General features: G+C 38.1%; 1 long non-coding RNA gene across 1 annotated transcript; it reads right to left on the bottom strand.

Annotated features, from left to right (window-relative positions):
- Positions 1-8,292: 8,292 nt before the first annotated feature.
- LOC113136887 (uncharacterized) lies at positions 8,293-15,315 on the bottom strand. Its single transcript, XR_003296306.1, has 3 exons — positions 15,252-15,315; positions 9,990-10,054; positions 8,293-8,391 (listed from the first exon to the last, which is right to left on the bottom strand). It is a non-coding gene; the product is annotated as an uncharacterized LOC113136887 (long non-coding RNA).
- Between the last annotated feature and the right edge of the window lie 2,156 nt (positions 15,316-17,471).

Here is a 17,471-nt window from a genome sequence, read left to right as displayed (position 1 = left end):
ACCATTTTTAGTATACCAAAAACATATGGAATCAAGTAACCTAGCTCTGTTCGGAAGTTAGTCTTACTGCTGGGCAGGTACAGTACACCTAGCGTTTATCTGAGCTTTTCCCCTGTAAAGCACTGCCTGTAGCTGTTGAAAGCAAGAGTGAGAAGAGCAGTCAGACAGCACCAAAACTGTAGCGCTGTTAACCCGAAACTATGAGCTAAAAGAAACTAAAACAATGTAAAATGTAGGAGAACTGCAGGGCTGAATGATAATTCCCAGTCGAATTGTCAGTACATGTTCATATGATTTGCATATGATTTACAAATGAGTTACATATTCATTATCTATACCCACTTATTCCTATTTAGGGTCATGGGGAACCTATCTGCTGGAACCTATCCTAGCTCTCTTTGGGTGAAAGGCAAGTGTTATCTTTTGGGTGTGGTGGAGAAAGAGGAGGCACAGGACCCAAATGCAGGACACAGTTCTTTATTTAAATAATAAGTTTTTAAGGGACTGAACTTAAAGCATCTCTAACAGAGAGGAAACCAGGAGCCTATAGGTAAGGCTGGGTGGCCAGCGATTGGAGTCTAGGGAAGGCAGGCATCCGAACTGAGGGATCTCCACCAGGCAAGAGGCAGGTTACGCTGGGGCAGCTGATCCACAGAGCGGCGTTTCGAGTGGAGAGGCGGCCAGCAGGTATGATGCAGGTACGCTGAACACCCGGCAGTGAAGGAGGCAGCCAGGTCCAGGCACTGGGGAAAAACACTTCTCTACAGAGGCAGAGGCCATATAAGTCAGTTAATTCTCTGGCAGAGAACAAAGGAACATCAGCACTATAAATACACAAAGGACACCTGGTTAATAGAAACCAGGAGAATCTAATTAAGTCTGATAAACATAAAGCTGCCAGGGACCAATGCAGGGAAAACAGTAACTCCATACAATAAGGTCCCCGGCAGGAAGTCCCAGACGAGAGTCATGGCAGCAGGGGAACACCCTGCACAGGTCACCAGTCCATCACAGGGCCACATAGAGACAAACGACCTCACACACTCACACTCACTCCTATGGGCAATTTAGAGTCACCAATCAACCTGATATACATGTTTTTGGAAACCGGTGTACCTGGAGTAAACCCATGTAAGCATAGGAAGAACATGCGAAGAAAGGCCCATGCCGCATTTTGAACCAGAAACCTTCTTGCTGTAATGCTGCTGTTTCCTATCTAGATCTCTCACCCAAGCTAGATGAGTGGACTGAAAAGAAGTGGGCAGTCATCTGGTGTGTGCCCACGTTATTTTTCAGAGATACTGTTTTGATTGCCTGGGCAAGGAAATGGTATTATTTACTGCAAAATTGCCTTGCTTGATCCATATTGGGTGAAATAAGTGGAGACAAAATGTTTTTTCTCTCTTCTGGGTCTCACAGGCTTAACTGGAGCCCCCTTTTCTGCAGTACTGAGGAGTGAGATGGCAGAAGAAGTGGGAGTCCACCAGCTCTCACTTGGACACTTAAACATAACCGGGCCTGAAAAGCAGGTCTCCTTAAAATGAGCTGATTTTATCAGCATAAGTTGAATTTCTCATTACTGACCAACAATGAGGAAATTAAATATGTCTACTCAGCCCTTTACATTTGAACATGTTTCTCAAATGTCTGTGGTCATCTCTGGCACCAATCAGCAGCTGTACTCATGTCTAATGTGGGCAGAAAGTGTGAAAATGAAGCAGTAGGATAGCAGGTGCAAGATGAATCACACAGGCTTGTAAAGGCATTGAGCGAAGATTAAAAAAAAAAAAAAAACATCATACATTTCCTGGAATACATACTTTGGCATATGCAGCAGTTTGGATAAAATGGCAAACAGAAAAGGCCTTGAGGCAACTTGTGTGCAGCACAGCTCAAGATCTCAGCCACCATAGCAAATACAGTCTTAAGAATGGATTTAACAAGCTGATTGTATTTGGACTGAAGTTCACTTAAAATATCATCCACACTGAGCTTTCTAGTGCTGAGAAACATCTCTATTCAAACATCAAAACATGCTCTATATAAAACCATAGAGACAGAAGGGGAGCCATCTCCAAGCACCAAATCACTGCAGTAATCAATGCCAATAAACTGGGTGCATCACGGGAACATCCCTCCTCTTTAACACTACCCCTACACATCAAATGGCAATTAATTCCTAATATGTGTTAGAAACTGCCTAATAAACACAGATGCCTGCTACTCTACATCGCCGTTTGGTTTAAATAGGGGATGAGTTGGTTGTTAATAATGCTTAGTTCAGTGCAGTGCACTGCTGCAGTCTGGCACAACCCAGGCATGTTCCTTAATTACAAGCCTGTATACTGTACATGGCATCATCATTACTGCTGGAAGAATGAGGACTCATCTCCTCCATCTGCAGCATTTCACCATCATCAGCATGGTTCTGTCCTTCTGATATTTCAGTAAACTAAAAGAACAGTATTGCACCAAGGTTTGGACATTTTACTTTTTAAAATCTTTGGACCCCTGCTATCCTCCATGTTTCTCCAACTGTTTTATAAAAATTTATAAGTTGCAATTTGTCTTCTAGATGGGACTTTGTGTTAGAATTCGGGATCTGCCAAACATCTTCACAAAACATCATACATCTTTAATGAATTCAATATTTCTAAACTGATACGGGCTAAGTATGATATTTTTCATAATATCATTTTCAGTTATTTGTGAGTACAAAGAGATCCTCATTTTTGATTGCCCTTCACAATAGAGATTAGCCCAAAATGCATAGGATTCCTCAGAGCTGTCACTCATAGATATTCTCATTAAAATGAAAATGGATTTTGAGCATGACATTTTATGCAGGGCTGTTCCAAGTGAAGTTGAGGTCATGTTTGTGTTTCTTTGATGTCCTGATACCAGAGTATACATGACACTGCCTCCAGCCATTCTTCTTTTAGCTGCCTAAGTACATAGTCTCTTGACACTGTGAACTCTGAAACATTTGAAACAAAGTTTCTCTCTATTTTTTGGGCATGTTTATGACAAATGCAAAATAAAGGATGAAACAGTGGTACTAGCAGTAATTTTATCTAACCCTGCCTTTGAGTTTGCAGTCTTTACATTTTAAAAACAGGCTACAGTTATTAGCACTTCTAGAATGTCAGATGTGGTTAAAATCTTGATAAGAGGATATGTCATTTTGTGGGCACAGCTAACCATCCCCAAGAATGTCTTCAATGACAACGGCAATGACAATCAGTTTCAGTTACATATGAGTCAGTCGGTGCTTCTTACACACTGTGTGCATTTATTCATGCGGGACCACATTGTTAAATATAATCAGTAGACATGGGGAATCACAAGGAGAACTTGATTTAGTTCAACCTGCTAGTAATAGATTCACAGTGTGAAGCACTGAACTAAATGAAGTGAATCTCAGGTTCAAAGTCTATGCTGATGTGGGAGATCTCCTCTCTCCTCTATTGCAATTCATGCTTTTTAGCCATACACACCAGAGGTCTCTGGAAACCCTATCTTGCACAGAGAGCACACATCCAGCAGGGCAACTGCATTTCAGTTTACACATAAGTGGCATTCAGGAAATTGCCAGATGCTGCTTCATGTACTCTCAATTCCTTGACACAAGCCCAGGAATAATTAGAGGAAATATTTCCTGTGCACCCCCCCTACTCTCAGCTCTGTTCTGTGTCTTCAGGCCAGTGACAGCGAGGGGGTCTATAAACCACAAGGGGTCCAAGAGGGTGCAGATCACCTAATGCACCCTGTAAATGCACATACAACAGAGAAGAATTGGCCCCAGCTAGCTCTAACATTACATTGCATTATTTTGATTTTTGAAATGATCAAATCAGATCAGTACGTTATGTTACTGGAGATTGTAAAAATGGGTACTTTATAATACTGTCTATTGTAGAAATTATTAGGTCTGAGCACCCACCAAAGGTGAAGGCTCAGGGACTATTATAACTGCTCAATGGGCCAGGAGTGAAGAAGCGGGGCGAGGGGGACAACTTTAGGCAGCGTCTAGCATTGACCCACACCCTACAATCACGTGGCAATGCGCAACAGCTTTTGGAAAATAGATATGATGTGATTGCTAGGTGGGCGTGGGCCTGGAAATCGTTTGGATTATTCTTCTTCCCTATTATTTTTCTCCGTAACGACCTCAAATTTGACCCCCTGAACATGTGTGAAAACTCACTAAAATTTGCCCAAAATTCAGAATCGCGTGAACATATACATATATGTCCTGATTTCCTTTGTTATTTGTTGGTGGATTAACACAGTTAGCTTGGTTAGATGCCAAGTGGCGCAGCCTGTAAGTTTTGTTTAGATGCCCATGCTGCTCAGCGGTACCTGAACCTGTTTTTGACTAGAGATACACTAATTGCAATTTTCTTGGCTGATTCCAATTTCCAATTTTTCAGTAAGTGTGACCTGCTGATTCCGATTTTTGAAAATTCCAATTTTTTTTTAAGGAACTGTAATGAAAGTATATATAGTAATATTTTCTTCAATTAAATTTTATAATAGAAGAAATTAGTAAATATTACAGGATCTTCTCACAACAAAATAAAGTGCTTTGTGCTTTGAAAAAGGTATAAAATGAGTTCCTGTAACTAACATAGTAGAGGTCTACTAACAAAAATCTTCTTTTAGTCCATGAATTTTTTAATTTTATATTAAAAGAAATTAATAAAGTATACAGGATCTTCTCATAACAAAATAACTTTAACAACAAAATAAAGTGCTCTGCACCTTGAAAAAGTTTGAAATAAAATATGACTAACAAAGTAGGCTGACTAACAAAAATAGTTGTTTGGCCTTACAAAGGTTACAAACTGTCATCTTGTCATCTTCACTCAGAGAAAAGAACTTTCACACCAACATGTTTACACGCGAGTGTGTGAGTGGCTGTGACATCATATTGCTTGCGCCGCTGGCAATAAAAGGATCAGGATTAAGATTAGACAGATCAGGAAAAATCGTCTGATTCCGATCAATCGGTGCATCTCTATTTTTGACCCTAAATAAAGAACTGTGTCCTGCATGTGGGTCCTGCGCCTCTCCATCCCTTCTTACCACCACGTATCATGACCTAAGTGGCTAAGCTAATTTGGCCGTTGCTATGATTACACAGTACCATGGAACCAATGTAATGTTCGCAAATGTTTGTGCTCTCTAACCCCTGTTGTTGCAGATTAGATCAATAGTTTTAACATTTGTTGTTGTTTTGGTTTTTTCATGTTTTTTTCTTTTTTTGAGCAACATATCTCTGGTATATAAAGTTGGGCATGTTTTAAAGATCAAGTTACCCACCAGCTAATCTAATTGAATCAGATGAAAATTCAATTAAAGCTGTGCTGAATTGAGATAAAGTAAGGGAAAACTTTTCATTGAATTTTTCATACCACATGCAGTAAATGAAAAAGGAGAAATAAAATGAAAATGCTGACTCCAATATTAGGGAGAAAATACAAAGGAAAAATGTTACTTGGTTATGCTCTTCCTGGGGTACACAAAATATACATTGAATTTGGATGAATAAATTCTATGTTTAATCTGTGAATTCGATGGGCCTGACTGTGGGACCACAAAAGTCACATTAATAAGACTCCATCATAAGTGTGCCAAGTCACTCAAGAGAGGAGGAGAATTAAGCCTCTTTCAGCTCATCAGAGAGGGAAGTATGGATTGTTCTGAATGACTGAATAATTAAAAGGCCATGGAAATGTAACTGGTGTGTATTGTGGCAGGGTGGTTGTACATGTTGAACTTCCATGATATCTTCATCGATCAGCTCTAGACATTTTCTAAAAACAAGCACAGCACACACAGTAAAGGTTATAGCATAAAATACAACAAATATATAATTACACATAACTACACATAAAGATATAAATATTAAACCAGTACTAGTCTTGGCAAACCAGTTAAATTAGTAAAAATATACCGTAACTGATAAATTTGAAATTTCTTATGATATGATAGCCTATAAAAGGATTCAACATTGTGTGTAAAAACAAATTATCTAACAGCTAAACAAAGCAAACAGTTGACTTTAGTTAACTGCAACTAAACAAGGTATGTAGTGAGAACTGAAATAATAGTTGCTTGCATAATAACATTTGGTTGATGTACTGTGTGCTGTCACATTAATGTTTCTATGTTTGGCAGTAGCATAATAGCTACTTCACTAAACTACACAGAAGTAAGTCCTGACAAGCTCTGACAAAAGTGCTGATCTATTACTTTTACATAACAATAGATGTTTGCTGCTGGCCACAAAGAATACTACACCCTGTTGGAGGTGAAAAGTAAGCAATTTTCTACTTGGCTTGGGTCCTCCTCTGTAGGAAGCCAGGATATACTGCAAATGACCTCTGCTTGACAGTTTTGCTGATGTGTCTGCTGAGGCCAGGTTGTATAAAGTAATCTCAATTTCCTTTATTAATTCCAAACTTCACTATAGATTTGCCACTAAGTGGACCTGACCCAACATTTCAGCTCACTGCCACACAAGAAGAGGTCACTCCCTTCATGTTCACACACACTACATTTTAGACATGACATTCAAAGTATGCACATTCGTTGCTTACTTACTTTTCCTTACTGTGCAGTATAGCTTGCTCAGATTTTCACAAGGGCCAGCAGTAAAATTAATGTTTAACAAGATTGTGGTTGGGAGGTACTCTATGGGATTTCATTCTCTACCCCTGGAAGGTAGAAATAGTGGAAATAAAGCCATTTACATCTCTTCTGTCACAACAAGCCCACAAAAACACACATATGCTGCATTTCACTCTTGTACATGCTTAAGTTGGAGCTAATTCTAACTACTTTGCATATAGTTATTCCAGTAGTGCCCTCAATACCACAACTGAGGTGAGACCCTTGAGCAAGGCATTGAACCCCCAACTGCTCCCTGGGTGCTGCAGCAGTGTGTGCATGCTTGAGTGGGTTAAATGCAGAGCACAAATTCCATATAAGTCACTTTCACTTTCATCTTTTTGTTGGGCTTCAAACAATTACTTAAATGAAATTATCTGTGTAGTGTAAACGGCATTGACTGATATTTGAACAAAATGTATCTGTATTTGCATTTTATTTTATTAGCAATGTGTACATTCCCATCTTTCTTGTAAATATTATTGTTTTTTTTTATCTAACAAAAAGTAGGGCTATGGTGACCTGAAGCATTTTCAGCACTGAAGTCCTTCACAGAGGGTTTGCTAGGTGCATGTGCGGAATTGGCAGGGTTTGAGTTTCATTTTTCCTTTTTTTTTTAAAAATCCATATATCTCTCATGATGTTAAATGGTAAAGAATATATATTATAATATCTCTCCTGACAATACTAGGAAAAAAAATCTTGTTTTGTTTTTTCTGAAGTGTTGTCTAGGTTGCACAATGACCTCCTCTTTATTTAGCAACTCCAGATGTGGACCATGAGAACCACTTTAAAGCTGCCTATTAGTGTGTTTTATATCAATAGTTATATTACAGGAAATTGTTGGAAACTGGGCCATTTCTTACCACAAGTTCTAATTTGTAGTAGACATTTTCAATGCTTCAATTCAACTTGGGAGCTTAAAGCCATGTAAAATGGGTAGGGAAAATAAACATGTAGAAACCAACAAAATACCCAAGGCAGTTTCTTTAGGGTTATTGCTTAAGGCATATCTTAGTTGACTCAAATGAGCCCCACTGCATTGAACAACAATATTTTTATATTTGAGAACAAAGTTTATAGACAGGTGAAAAGGATGTGCCATGGGTGCTTGCTACAGTCCATCATATGCAGGTCTATACCTGGGTAAATGGGAAGAGAACTTTATCATCATCTTTAATGATGAGAAGAATGGTTTCCTTGAACACATTATTTGGTGGGGACGCTACATTGATGATATGTGTTTGTGTTGGCCAGGGTCAGAGGCAGAACCTCAAGAATTTCCTGGCTTTTTAAAATGGGATTAATCCCAATATCCAATCCAAAGGGTTCACAGAATATGTGGCCAGGACTCTGATTCTGTGGCCAAATCCAAAGACATGGTTGCTCAGTTTCCGGAAAGAGGCTACAGCAAAAAGACTCTACAGAAGGCGTATACTCAGGCCAAAAATTTAAACGGAGACTCCCTACTACAAAGAAATACATCTGGAACAACTACAGAATGTGTAATCTTCAGTACTACCTATAGTAGGGAAACTGACAGAATTAAACAAATTATCAAAAGAAACTGTGGCATTATTGAAAGTGATTAAGGGGTGGATCTTCCCAGAGCCATACCTGAGTAGTTTCAAAAGATGTCCCACTCTTCAAGATAAATTGATCCACAGTTATCAACCAATTTAATAAGACTTGGCTTGGATCCAGACCACTGGGCTCCTACAAATGTAATATTAGCAAACACTGTACCAATGTACTATGAACAAAGACATTTCTGGATCACAAAAAGAATATAGAATTAACCATTTCATCAACTGAAAAACAACTCATGTCATCTACAGACTGGAATGCCCCTAATGCAAAGTTTTTTTTTACATTGGGATGACAAAAAGGCATCTACAGTATAGGTTGGCGGAGCATAAATATGCAATCCGTATAGGTAATACAAACTACCCCATGGCCAAACACTTTTCACACTTCCATAACAATAATCCAGCCAGTCATTAAGCATTTGGAATAGATCACATACCAGATTCTATACAAAAAGGAAATAGAATTTAAAAATTGAAACAATGGGAATACTTCTGGATTCATAAACTACAGACAACAAAACATCCTGGATTAAATGAAGAACTGGATTTCACTGTGTTCTTATAGACTGTTTTGTGATATTTGTGGTTACTATTTTTGTATTATCCACTGTTTCATTTTTAATCCTGTCTTCATTACTGTATTACACTGCCATCTGCTGGCTGTTTTAAATTAATATACACTTAGGTGTCACCTCCCTGGCCTACACCCACATACAGGTGTAGAAGCCCGATTGGTGGAGTACATGTATAAAGCTCATACTGCTTACTTTAGCTTTTTTTTGTCTGTCCTCCTGATGAAGGCTTGAAAGCCGAAACACGTTGGGACTCATTTGAGTCAATTAAGATGCCTTAAGCAATAAAGGCATTTTAATCCTGAAGAGAGTACCTTGGAATTTGTTGGTTTCTATATGCAATTTTATTGTGTCAGTAGAGTATATTTTAGCTGGCTTTGAAAGACAGCAGTGGATCACTGACAAGCTACAAGATAATCAACCAGAACTTTCTTGAGCAGAACCTCAAAGCTGATTGCCCTTGCCACTGTACTATTGCATGCCACCAGCTTTGGCATTCAGAGCTTGCAGTGCTCCTGGACTTCCTGGTAGTCCTTAATTTCCCCTGTGTATTTATACCCTTCTTTGTTCCTGTTCTATGCTGTGTTCTTCTCTGCATGTGCCTCCATGTAGGTTATTCTCTTACATTATATTTTCTAAATATCCTAATTTTCTGAGATACTGAATTTTGGGTTTTCATTAGCTGTAAGTGAAAATCATCAAAATTAAAAGAAACAGACACTTGAAATATATTTGTCTATGTAATGAATCTATATACAAGTTTTACTTTTTGAATTGAATTATTGAAATACATAAACTTTTTGATGATATTCTAATTGATTGAGGTGCACCTGTATGTTGTCTACAACTGTGTTGAGATACACCAATGTTTTATACCTGTAGGGTTAGGGTTTATTAAAAGCCTTTTATAACTGATCATTATGTAAGTACAAAAAGTACCATTATCAGTATCCACAATACATTGTATTTTAAATCATGTAAGACCATATAAGTTTAGACTGTAGCATACATGGCCTATTTTATTTCACTTACAGAATTGTAATTAACATTTTTAGTGTCACTGCTTTGTCATTTTACATTTAAAGATCCAGGAAAAAATAAAATAAAATAAAATAATAATAATAATAATAATAAAGATCCAGGAAAATGTTACCAGTTGTTCATGTGAGGCTCAATACCGATTGCTCCTTCACCCTCTCTAGAGACATTGGCTTCATCCTGAAAACAAATAAACAAAAAAATAACACGATTCCAATTCTGTCTCCAAATTATTGTGCATCTGCCACAGACATTTAACCAGACACAGTGGGCCACCCCAGCTTCAGGGGCTTGCTCTCAGCTGCAGTGGTCACAAATCAATAGCAGCCACTTCCTCTCCATATGCTGTTCTCTTGTTTGAATTCCACAATTCCATCAGAAAGATATTTTAACATAGCAGAGGTAAGTTTAATGTCATTCACAGACACATATTTTCCCAAACTAGAACCATATGACTCATGCTGAAAATCAGTACAGTCACCCTTTAATGATATACTAATTAAAAACATTAGTTGTAATCGCTTTAATATATCTGAACACAATTAATCCTTTGGGAAATGCTTTTCAGTTAGGACACCAAGTGCAACTCCAGCCAAGAAAAATAAATAAATAAATAAAAATAAGAGCGGTAGCAAGGTTTTGCCTTTTTCCTGAAACTATATGTGTAGAGCAATGCATGTAGGTATAGCCAAGATATTTGCTTCTCCCCCCAATGCACAGAAAACAAACACAGAGTGATCTCAGAATAACCCAACACATGACATCCACTGGCACATTGAGCCTGCCAGAGTCGGTATGGCCCCAGCAGAGCAAGGGAATAACTTTATCTGAAATATAATGGCATCTGTCTCTCAAGCAGCAGACTCCTCATTATAGGCAGTTTCTTTGACTGGTTGTTCAGACATCAGCTGTCACAGTTCATCAGCCTTGCCAAGGTAGGGCGAAGTAAGCAGCTGTCACAAGCATCCTCAGCTGAAAAGGAGCCATGTGGAGATAAACACTGGGCCGCACAGCTCTGGAAACACGCTCAGTCACTTCAACGGCTGTGCAGCATAATCCCACATTTCATTGGAATTCACGTCTGCAAATTAGACGATAATTGTTATTGAGGAAGCAGTGAGAACTGATGCACATAAAGTGTTATTTGCAAATATACACATGGACTGTTCTTACTGTGTAAACTACTGATGACTTGATGAAAAACGTATTACAATGTTTCATATTACAATGTATCATCATAGTCTGCATGGTGTAACTCAGAAAGAGTGAAAGCGCACTGCTATTGAAAAGCTGTTAGAGTAGCAGTTTTGCTGGAATTGTTTAGGTTTTTATGTACACAGTAACTCTTCATTCAGTTGAGTTTGACCATCCAAGGGTCAGTCTCTGACATTGTCACCATGATAGTGTCCACCTGCTCAAGGTTCAGACATTACCTTATCCCACTCCCCCAGGCATTTGATGTACAACACTGATGTACTGCCGCAATGGCCACTTCCTTGGCATCTATCTTTATCACAGCCTCAGACCATTGACTGGGTGAATGAACAGAAAACCAGAGGTGAAGATGCCAAGGAATGACTGACTGTATTAACTTGTCTCTGATGTTGAAAGCAACTGCATGTGCAACAGTCTGCAAACCAAAAGAACAAAAGAAAAAAAGAAAATACTTATCTTTTAAAACAGCCTTGTGGATGCACTGTCAAGGACACATCCAGGCAAAATAGGTTTGATAAATAAGTCCTTATCAGGAACTCTATGGGTGCATTCATAATTTCATTTCAAGACTTGGCTACCAGACAGTCCCTGAGATGATGTCATGGGCTATATAGGCCCATGATGACCTCTTATGTTTACAATAAAAACACCAAGCTTTTAAAACAGCACAAACCACTTTAGCTATGAGTCACTTCCCACCAGTGATTTGTTTCCACAATCATACACACCAAAGCCAAAACAATTCCATAGACAGGCCTGTCAAGCTGGTGGCTTTAGATGAAATGTAGTGTTTAGTAAGATGGATCCCATGGGAGCTCTTTGCAGAACTAATCTATGACTCTTGATACTATCTAACAGTTTTGCAATTTCTTTAAATATGATTGAATTCCCTGCAAAACAGGGTTACACGCAAAAAATCATACAAACAAAAAGAACATGAGAATAGAATCATTTTATAGCCTGATACTGGTCATACCCATGGTCACAGCTTCAGACACGTAAAACAATGCGAGACATTCAGCTAGGTGTATGAGGATGGTGAGAGTTGTGCTCAACCAAAATAGTGAAAGAAACTAAAAGGCTTTATCTGTAGAGTGTGGAATATTACAACTGGGAGGAGATCTCAGCAGTTAGGGTTACACAGAAACAAATTTAGAAATTATTGTTAATGTAAAAATATTTATGGGAGCAACTTTAAGAGTTCTGGCCCATAAATTTCTTCCAAAATAAAATTCTCAGTGTTGTGTTGGGGTTTAATGTGACTGTCATTTTTTACTTTGAAACAAAATTGAAGAAAATCACATATGCAGTGGATTATATATTTTCTTAAAATGCACTTAATTACTGTATACTGAATGTTATCACACCATTCATAGGCCACCATTATTAGATGTCATTGAGACTGTAGCTGTGGGTTGTTAGGACTATATTCCACCTCTTTTTCAGCTGCATAGGCCATTATTATCAGCTCAGTAGGCCATTATCCTGCACTGAACGTTTGTCATCATGGTTACAATAATGTGGTGCATAACAGATTTACCCACAAAAACAACTTGGTTAAGTTTCATTGAAAGATCGTGGTTTGTGCTAAAAATAACTACTGTGCTTATTAAAGTAAAAACACTGACTATTGATTTAAAATGGGATATGGGAAGCAAACAGCTTTCCCACTTGTGTTTCTTTAAATAACGTCATTACTAATTCAGCTCACCTATAGGGAGGACAATATGAATGTCTTTCACCTTCTATACTTGGTCTGGCTTGCTCTTTTGATGCAAAATGTTTGGCATTGGCAACACCCTCTGACAAGTGCAAGTGTATCAACTCTGACCAGTGTTTCCAGTATGCTCTCCAAGTCATCCTCTGTGGTTTGGGTTAGGCCTGGGTTAGGGTAGGGTTACGGATCTGGTTAGGGTAAAGATATAACTGAGCTCAGCTTAAGTAGGGAGAAACATAATTTGATGAGGAAACCTATAGCACTAGAACTACAATTGCTAATTCATGCTATAACTAGTTAATAAAAATAAATTACACAGTAACAAGTAATAAAAGTGGATGGCAGCTGAGAGTAATATTTTAACCTCTTTAAATAAAAGGAAAAATATCCACTCTATTATATAGAGGTTGAGTCGTGGCAACCCCCCCCCCCCTTCTCTCCCACCTCATGTATATTCCACCATTGAATGTTACTAACCTTGTGCTCTCTCTCTCCCCTAGTTTGTGCTCTCTCCCTCCCTCTCTCTCTCTCTCTCTCTCTCTGTACCTTCTGCAGGTGTCCCTGGTCCTGGAGCTGTTTATCGCTGATGTGCAGTTACTGGTCCCACCAACCTGCAGTGTCTATTTGTTGTTTATTGTTGCTGTTCTTTTCTCTCTGCTCTATCCACTCACCCCAACCGGTCGAGGCAGATGGCCGCCCAAACTGAACCCGGTTCTGCTGGAGGTTTTTTTCTTCCGTTAAAGGGAGTTTTTTCCTCTCCACTGTCGCCAAGTGCTTGCTCATAAGGGAATTGTTGGGTTTTTAGTTTTAGTTTTTGTAAAGTGCCTTGAGATGATTTGTATTGTGATTTGGCGCTATACAAATAAAATTGAATTGAATTGAATTGAATTGCTCCACATCCACCTGGGCTCTAAAAATCACCCACTAAAGGTAACATTAGTGGAAAAGCTCAGCCACCTATCTCAGATAAGCCTGATTGGGTAAATTACCCCACCTGAGAAGCAACAGAAGGTTTACCATACAAGACCTCAGGTGGATGAGTGGGTGGGGGATTAGCAGTGGAAGGGAAGGTTGTTGGAACAGTGCAGAAAGACCACTGTCAGTGACCCCACTGTACTGCTTTATTAACTGGTGAATAGAAGGGGCGGGGGGAGGGGTAGTAATCAGATGCAAATCAGCTGTTCATTGGAGAGAGAGCAAATAAAAGAGAGAAGGCAAGTAATTATTTTTATTTATTTTTTACATGTCTTGGCTGTATTAGTCATAGTCTTTGCAGAACTTTCTATAGGATTAAATCCACTTTTTCAAGTGTAGATCTTTGATTCACAGTGTGACCCTGGTATTCAGTTTTGTGCACACTGCAGAAACAGTTGCTCAGACTAATACTAATTAGCCTCTGTGATTATTTTTCAGGTGATGTATTTCATCTGTCAAATAAATTCAGGGTAAGTAAACTAAGCATTTAGATAACTTAAAATGATTTTGCAAAATGACTCTGCATGGGTCCCCAGTGTCTACAGTATTTACTTGTCAGCGTATTGCGGCTGTAGAGTGCTTCACTTATAGAAAAAAAAATTCAGTGAATATTTGCAGTCTTTTTCCCTCTCCACTCTAATTAAACAATGTGAGTCTAATCAGAGACAGAGATATCCATAATGCCAACCTAGAGAGCTTATGGCTCTTTAAAGCCATAAACACAAGACGAATGTTCATCAGCTGCACGAGTGAACCATCATCAATCATACGACTTAGCAGAAGAAAAAGATTATTTCCCCAGTAGGACAGTGCTGATACTGACTTAAGAATATAAATGAATGCATTCTAATTGTGAGAAATGTTTTTGTATAATGTTACACAAACAGATGAAATACACTGGCTTTATATAGGTGGAGAAAAAGGTGAAACTGTGACTGATCACTATCAGGCTCAACTGAAGGTGAAGCCAGCTATTGGAAGTATAATAGCAACACCATGTGGCAATGAGAACATATAACAGAATGATTCCTACTGTGCATGAGGCAGAGTACCAGGATTTACAGTCTAAGTCGTCTGAAATAAAGGTTTTCACAGCCAAAGCAAACCAAAGCAACAGAATGGAATACAGTCATGGGAACTATGAAGAATATTAATAAAAAATGTGTATACAGGTAGGTGTCAATAGCACCTACAACACAGAAGTCAAAAGGGAGAGTCATAACCTCAAAAGCAATGGCAATTTTGAAAGAAGGAACAACCACTGAAACCTGATCAGAAGAGATTTAATGCTGCAGTAATTCTCTAATGAATGTCAGTAACTGATTAAATTGGACTCTGAACAACACTGGGTGTCTAAAATTAACAATTTCCTGAAATGGAAAAAAGAGAATAGAAAATTTCACTCTCCTTAGGGTGGTGGATGATAATACGACATGGCTGCAAGGATACTTTGGAATCAGTTGAAATCACCTTTCCAGCAGATGAATGGTTGATCAGGTCTGGCTGTTCAAAGATTTTAGGCAGCTGAGAGAGGATACACATGCAACTTCCTGTTGACCAAAGGTCCCAAACCGCTGGTGCAGGTAATCCCATAACAAAGTGCCAGGTGAGAGGATTTTAATTACCTTTGAAATGAACGATTAGAATAATTATTTCAGCAGAGAGGGATGACTCTTGCTATTAACAACCCTCTGTTCAATATCACAACAAATTAGTTCATGCTCATTAGTATGAGTTGTGCTTGCCTAGTGGTTTGGAAATCCTCCATTGGGACCTTGCTTATTACTCCCTGTGAATGGGACATGTAATTAGCATTCATCAAGTGCTGTGTTTATATAACATCCCTCCTCACAAATGTAATTTTGACATTACATAAGTGTTACTTCCCTGATCAAGGAGGGTCTTGCTTGCAAGGCTAAATTACATCAAAGATCAGCAACTTCATCTGAACTTAGAAGTTCATAGAAAAAGACTGGCAAAGATGCTCTGAACCAAAAAATTCAGTTTAATCCAAAGTCAAATGTCAAAATTCAAGTGTTGAAGGTCATATCACATGTTTGTAGGCTACAGAGCCATATAACAATTACTAATTAGCCTGCGTCAGCTCTCTGAAAATCTGCAGAAAAGATTAGTGAAAAAGGAAAATGTAATCCTTGCTAGGAAAATTTTAAAGAACAGATTGGTACCGCATAATGTCACTCACAATAAATAAACATAAAGCTGCACCAATATTAGAAACACAAAATATTACTTTATATAAAATTACACAATTCTAAGCAAAAAATACTATAGGTATACTATAAGTAAATGCATTCTGATGTATTATAATATGAAATACTAATAGATTAGCATGCAAGAATTGTTTAATGTTTAACTTTATGAGAATCAGAATCAGTTGTATTGCCAAGTATGTGAAACAAACAAGAAATTTGATTCCAGCACAGTGGCTAGCAATGTGCTTGTCATAAGTCAACAATCTACACATCATAGAAAAACCAGTAGTTAAGTGCAGGTGATTGTTGTTTAATACTGAATATTTTTTAAGCATGCTGTGTTCTAAAGAAATTCATGAACAGATAAGAAACAAATCCTGAAAGGGTTACAAAGCCATTTCTAAGGCTTTGGGACTCCAGGAAAGCCATTATCCACAAATGGAGAAAACTTGGAACAGTGGTGAACCTTCCTTTGGCCGGCCTACCAAAATTACTCAGACAGCATGATGATGACTCAACCAGGAGCTCATAAAAGAACCAAGAACAACATCTAAGGAACTGCAGGTCTCACCTGCTCCAGTTAAGGTCAGTGTTTATGATTCAACAATAAGAAAGAGACTGGGGAAATGGCATCTATGGGAGAGTTCCAAGGCAAAAGCCACTGCTGTCCAAAAAAGAACTTAAAGGCTCATTTCATCTTTGCCAAAAAACATCTCTATTATCCCCAAGACATTTGGGTAAATATTCTATGGACCAATGAGACAAAATTTAAACTTTTTGGAAGGTAAAGATGAGTTTTAAAAAGAAAATCATACAAAGAGTCAAACATGGTAGTGGTAATGTGATGGATGTCTTGCTTCAACTATCAATCAACTATGAATTTAGTCTGAATGTTAAAAGATATGTACGCTAAATTAATAAAATAAGGTTTTGGAGGGACATAGTCAAAGTGTGGACTTTAAATCAATTGAGATGCATGATCTTAAACAGGCTGTTCATGCTTGAAAACCCTCCAATGTGGTTGCATTAAAACAATTGCAGAAAATTCCTCCACAGCGATGCGATAGACTCATTGCTAATTATTGCAAATGCTTGACTGCAGTTGTAGCTGCCAAGGGTGGCACAAGCAGTTATTAGGTTTATTACTTTTTCACATAGGGCCAGTTGGTTTGGACAGCATTTTCTCTTAATAAACGAAATCATCATTTAAAAACTTTCTTTTATATTTATACAGGTTATCTTTTTGTGATATTAAAATTTGTTTGATGATCCGAATATTTTTAGTGTGAAACATATGCAAAAAAAAAAAAAAAAATCAGCAAGGGGACAAATACTTCTTCACAGCACTGTCATTTTAACTGTATGCTGCTATAACAAAGCATCATGTTTCAAGATGCTTTAAAACTTATTCTGTAATAAAATTCGCAGTTTTTATTAGCAAAATGTAAAAGAAAATAATTGAAACAACGTGAAAATT

The sequence above is a fragment of the Mastacembelus armatus genome, chromosome 24 (genome assembly GCF_900324485.2).
Source record: "Mastacembelus armatus chromosome 24, fMasArm1.2, whole genome shotgun sequence".
Classification (NCBI taxonomy): Eukaryota; Metazoa; Chordata; class Actinopteri; order Synbranchiformes; family Mastacembelidae; genus Mastacembelus; species Mastacembelus armatus.
The sequence above is the reverse complement of the archived record's forward strand: the minus strand, read 5'-3'. Positions and strand labels throughout refer to the sequence as shown.